We start from the raw sequence: 5,694 nt of genomic DNA, 5'->3' as shown, positions 1-5,694 counted from the left end.
CTCTCCCAACTTAATCTCTAGAAAATGCCAATGGAGGAAATCTAACAAACTAAAAATGCTTGGATAGATTGGTATATTTAGTGATTTGGATTAAAGACCTAGAGTCAGAAAACCTGTTTGGATATTGTCATCATGAATTATCAGTTCATGGACCAATCAATCACCGTTTTAAAGATAAGGAAACTGAGGATTAGATAAATTAAAAGTACATTATCTCACTTTTGTTGACATTTCCTAAGTGTCAAGGATTTGGTTAAGATCTTAACTTTCCTGATGGGATTTGGGAGTATATATGGTAAAATATGAGCTTTATTTTTGCATTTAATCCTAAAAAAAGCCACTCAGATTTCTGTTTTTAAAAAATAGGCACTTTATTTTATTAGATCTTGTTTTGGTTAGCTTCTCAGAGGGAAAAGGTGGCCCATTCAAAAGAGGTGTTTAAAGAAAGGTTAATGAAGGATCAGATTACAAGGTAAGTGATGTAAAGCATTTTCGGAAGCAGCCACTGCAAAACCCGCAGCTAAGAAGGGAGAGAAACAAAGGACTAGGGAACCTGGTATGTGCATTCGGCAATGTTCCTCCTCCAGGGCACAGAGCAGGAAGGAGACAAATGAGAGTACCTTTGGAGGGTCCGCAGAGAATAATTAAGAAAGGACATGTGTGTGATTTTAGGTTTGGAAACTGTGATGGTTAATTTTGAGTCAACTTGACTGGGCCAAGGGATGCCTAGACAGCTGGTTAAACATTATTTCTAGGTGTATCTGGGAGGGTGTTTCTGGAAAGGATTAGCATTTGAATTGTAGACTGAGTCAAGCACTTTGCTTTCCCCAATTTGCCTGGACATCGTCCAATCCACTGAGGGCCTGAAGAGAAAGAAATGTCAGAGGAAGAGTGAATGAGTTCTCTTCTTTACTATTTGACCTGGAGATTGGTTTTTCTCCTGCCCTCTGACCAGGATTTACATGTCTGGTTGTCCAGCGGGTAGACTTAAACTGGGACACACACAATTGTTCCTCCTTGTTCTCAGGCCTTTGGGCTTGAACTGGAACTATAGCACCTGCTTTCCTGGGTCTCCAGCTTGCAGACAACAGATGGTGGGACTTCTCGACCTCCATGGGCACATAAGCCAATTCTTTACAATGAATCCCTTTCATGATTGATAGATGATAAGATAGATAGATAAATAGATAGATAGATAGATATGGATATAGATAAGATATAGTTATAGATATAGATATAGAGCTGAACGCCTCAAATGGTGACCAGGGGAAGTCACCCCAATGGCTATGAGGAAGACAGTCCAAACTCAGTTCTTATTGCCATCCCCCAGGGTGAGCTTTTCAAAGAGGGATTCTGCCATGCCAGTTTCTGGGGCCCCCATCTGAGGCAGGTTGGTGAGAAGGCCACCCAACACTTTGATGGATTTGACCTGCTCATGCCAGTAGTGACTCTCCAGGAAGCCACAGGTTGAGTGTTGTTCTTGGTGGCCAATTGGTACAGATCCAACAGGCTCTGGTTCATGTTCTTCTCCCAATGGAAGGCACAATCCATTGCCTTCAGACTGGTCTCCTAATCTTTGCGGTCTGGCTTCTTGATGTCATGGAAGTGGCCATGGGGCTGGTTTTGCAGCCCCATCAGCTTCTCTGAGGGCTCCCTCTCCTTGGGCAACTGGTGCAGGAAATATTGGATGAAGAAGTATTCGTGGACAGGTGCACATAGGAGGCACAGAGCTCCAGGTGGATCTGGCTGTTGACAGCAGCCTTGCAGCCTGGCTGGCAGTTCTGTCACGGAGGGCTGGAAGGCAATGTGGAAACAGCAGGACAGACAGCAGAGTGTTCCTGGTGGCAGGCAGGTTCCAGGATATATAGACATTCTTAGTGTTGTGTTCTTTAATCTAGGACAAATGGAACCAGCACCCCCAGAAAGGTGCCTGATTAACATATAATACTTTGAAATCATTTTTGGCAAAATAGAGTGAAAATAGTGAAATAGAAGGTCATTTACCACTACCTTCCTCCACCTGTTCCCATAATCCAAGGAAGTCTTTGTAGAATTTTACATTTGATGAGTAGTATTTTAGCCTCAACTTGTGTGGATGTAACATTGTATACTCTCCTGGTTCTCAAATTTCACTGCATATGAGATTCAGTGGAGGGATTTTAAAAACCCTAATATCATGATCACACATCAGAGCAATTAAATCAAAATCTCCTCAGAAAGGACATAAGTATTTCTGAAGTTCCCTGGGTGATTCTCATACGTGTTCAAAGTTGAGAACCATTGGAGTGATGCAGTGTTTCTCAACCTCAGCATTGATATTTGGGCCATAAATATCTTTGTTGTGGGGGCCTTCCTGTCCATTGATGGATACTTATCAGCATTCCTAGCCTCCACATACTAAATGCCCCGCCTCCCTAGTATCAACCAAAAATGTCTCCAGACACTGTAAAATGTCCTCTGAGGGTAAAATCACCCCTAGTTGAGAAGCAATGGTGTCATGGAGATAAACTCATTGTAATTAAATCCAGTTCCTACCATTGTGGGATTAAAGTCTCTCCCATGAATTAATTATCTCACGAATTTGAGGTACCATATTAGTTTGTTCATCTGTAATTTGGGAGTACAGTTTTTAAAGTATGTAAAGCATTTGATAAGTAGTAGATAGTGTAAAATATTGATTATTACTCTGCTTCAAATTTTTAGTGATCAAATAAAAGTTCTGTTGATTTTTTTTTATTCCTGGATAATATTTTGAAATATATACATTTTAACCTTGGCAAAGGAAGAAACAAAAAACTGTTCTGAAAATAGGCTAGTATTTTAAGATACAGAGACTCTGAAGTTACAGTCAAATCCTTCTCTAAACTGCAAGGATATCCAGCTTAAGACATCGCTATCACGGGAAAGCAATTCCCAGGTCAGCTTCAATTATCAATTACCAGGAAGGTTGTGAAAGCAGAGCATGTCTTTGCCAACCAGTGGTTTTACACTTGTTGGTCAAATAATATATAGGCTGCAATAGTACAAAAGATAATTGCCACTATTTGAGAGTAAAACCTCTTACAGGGCAGACCAGAAACACTCATTTTTCCAAATTCTCCTGTGGAGTACTGTGTAGCTGTAACTGAGACTTGATTTTTGTCACCTAAGTAATTGTTGGAAGAGTTATCTAAGCAACTTATAAAGCAAAATGGAATAAATACACAGAGGACTGATGCACTGATAAAAGAACTATTTCAACATTTTGCTCTTATGACATAGGCCATGCATATCATGTGGGGCCATGACTGCTAATTCGAGGGAATTCTATTCATTACACGTTTCAGAAATGAGAGTGAATTTACTCAAAAATGATATTTGGCAATTACCATTTTCCCTCTGAAGGTGGCCCAGGACATTCCTCTCATCAGAGGTATACTTCGTCTAGCATGCGTTCGAATTTGACATAGGTTATATTCATTCAATATCCATTTTAAAATTTCACTATTTCAACATTTCTTCCATGTCCACCAAGTGCTATAAATTACATTAGATACTGTGGATTCTAAACAGTGATGTGGAGTGGAGGGAAAAATACAGGTCCTGCCCTTTCGAGATTCAGTATAATGGAGAAGATAGAGAGTAATCAAATAATTACACAAACAGTTGTAAAATTCAAGCTGCATTACTTTTTAAAATGACATTTATTGACAAATCATTAGCATGCCATAAAACTCACACTTCTAAAAGGTACAATTCAGTGGCTTCTTTAAACTCACAGATTTGTACATAACAATTATCTGATTTTAGAATATTTTCACGACCCCATAAAGAGAACTCATACATATTAGCAGTTATTATGCATTTCCCTCTCCACCAAACCTCTAGCAAAAACTAATCTTTCTATGTCTATAGATTTGCTTTCTCTGGGAATTTTGTATACGTGAAATTACACAATATGTAGTCTTATTTGTCTGGTTTCTTTCACTTAACACAGTGTTTTTAAAGTTCATCATGTTGTAGCATGTATCAGAACATTATCCCTTTTTTTTGGCTCAATAATATTCCCTTGTATGGATATACCATATTTATTGATGCATTGATCAGTTGATGAATATTTGGGTTGTTTCTGCTTTTTGGCTATTATGAATAATGCTTTTATAAACATTTGAGTACAAAAGTTTATGTAGATGTATGTTTTGCATTTTCTTGGGTATATACCTAGGAGTGGAATTGCCGAGTTTTAAGGTAACTCTTCACTTAGCATTTTTAGGTTTCCCAAATGGATATATCATTATAAAATTCCACCAGCATTGTATGAGGATTCCACTCCTCCATGCCCTTGCCAACCTTTGTTATCTATCTCATTTTATGTCTTAGTAACTCTTGAGTTGACTGATCTTTTGTTACATGTCCCAGATACAAGTCCCTTACTACAGCAGTCCCAAACCTTTTTGGCACCAGAGACCAGTTTCGTGGAAGACAATTTTTCCATGGACTGGGTGAGGGGGGGAATGGTTTCAGGATGATTCAAGGGCATTACATTTATTGTGTACTTTATTTCTGTTGTTATTACATTGTAATACATAATGAAATTATTATACAACTCACCATAAGGCAGAATCAGTGGGAGCCCTGAGCTTGTTTTCCTGCAACTAGATGGTCCCATCTGGGGGTGATGGGAGACAGTGACACCCGAGGTGTGTTGCTTATGTCCAGTCTACTCTATAAGATGCAGCTTAAGTGTCACTTGCCACTCACTGATACGGTTTTGATATGAGTCTGCAAGCAATTGATTTATTATGGTCTCTGTGAAATCAAACCTCTCTGCTAATGATAATCTGTATTTGCAGCCGCTCCCTAGCACTAGCATCACTGCCTCAGCTCTACTTCAGATCATCGGGCATTAGATTCTCATAAGGCGTGCGCAGGCGGTAACATGAGTGCTGGGGAGCGGCTGTAAAAAGAGATGAAGCTTCACTCGCTTGCCTGCCGCTCACCTCCTGCTGTGCGGCCCAGTTCCTAACAGGCCACAGACTGCTACTGGTCTGTGGCCTAGGGGTTGGGGACCCCTGCCTTACTAGATATATGATTTGCAAACATTTTATCCCATTCTGTGGGTTGTCTTATCACTTTCTTGGTGTCCTTTGAAGTCCAAAAGTTTTTTTTTTTATTTTAATTTATTTATTTATTTATTTATGGCTGTGTTGGGTCTTCGTTTCTGTGCGAGGGCTTTCTCTAGTTGCGGCAAGTGGGGGCGACTCTTCATCACGGTGCGTGGGCCTGTCACTGTCACGGCCTCTCTTGTTGCGGAGCACAGGCTCCAGACGCGCAGGCTCAGTAGTTGTGGCTCACGGGCCTAATTGCTCCGCGGCATGTGGGATCTTCCCAGACCAGGGCCTGAACCCGTGTCCCCTGCATTGGCAGGCAGATTCTCAACCACTGCGCCACCAGGGAAGCCCCAAAAGTTTTTAATTTTGATAATGTCCAGTTTCTTTTTCTTGATTTCTTTTTCTGCTTGTAATTTAATGTCATATATAAGGAAACTCTGCCTAATCCAAATACTTAAAGATGTGTGCTTATATTTTCTTCTAAGAGTTTTATAGTTTTACATCTTTTATTTAAGTCTGTTATCAATTTTGATTAAATTTTTGCATATTATTTTAGGTAGGAGTCCAACTTCACTTTTTTGCATGTGGTCATCCAATTTTCCCG

General features: G+C 40.0%; 1 pseudogene; it reads right to left on the bottom strand.

The window, feature by feature from the left end:
- Window positions 1-1,306: 1,306 nt before the first annotated feature.
- On the bottom strand, window positions 1,307-4,519 carry LOC137752375 (ferritin heavy chain pseudogene; annotated as a pseudogene).
- Between the last annotated feature and the right edge of the window lie 1,175 nt (window positions 4,520-5,694).

Source organism: Eschrichtius robustus, chromosome 19, assembly GCF_028021215.1.
Source record: "Eschrichtius robustus isolate mEscRob2 chromosome 19, mEscRob2.pri, whole genome shotgun sequence".
NCBI lineage: Eukaryota > Metazoa > Chordata > Mammalia > Artiodactyla > Eschrichtiidae > Eschrichtius > Eschrichtius robustus.
Note: the sequence above shows the minus strand (reverse complement) of the source record. Positions and strands in the feature narration are given on the sequence as shown.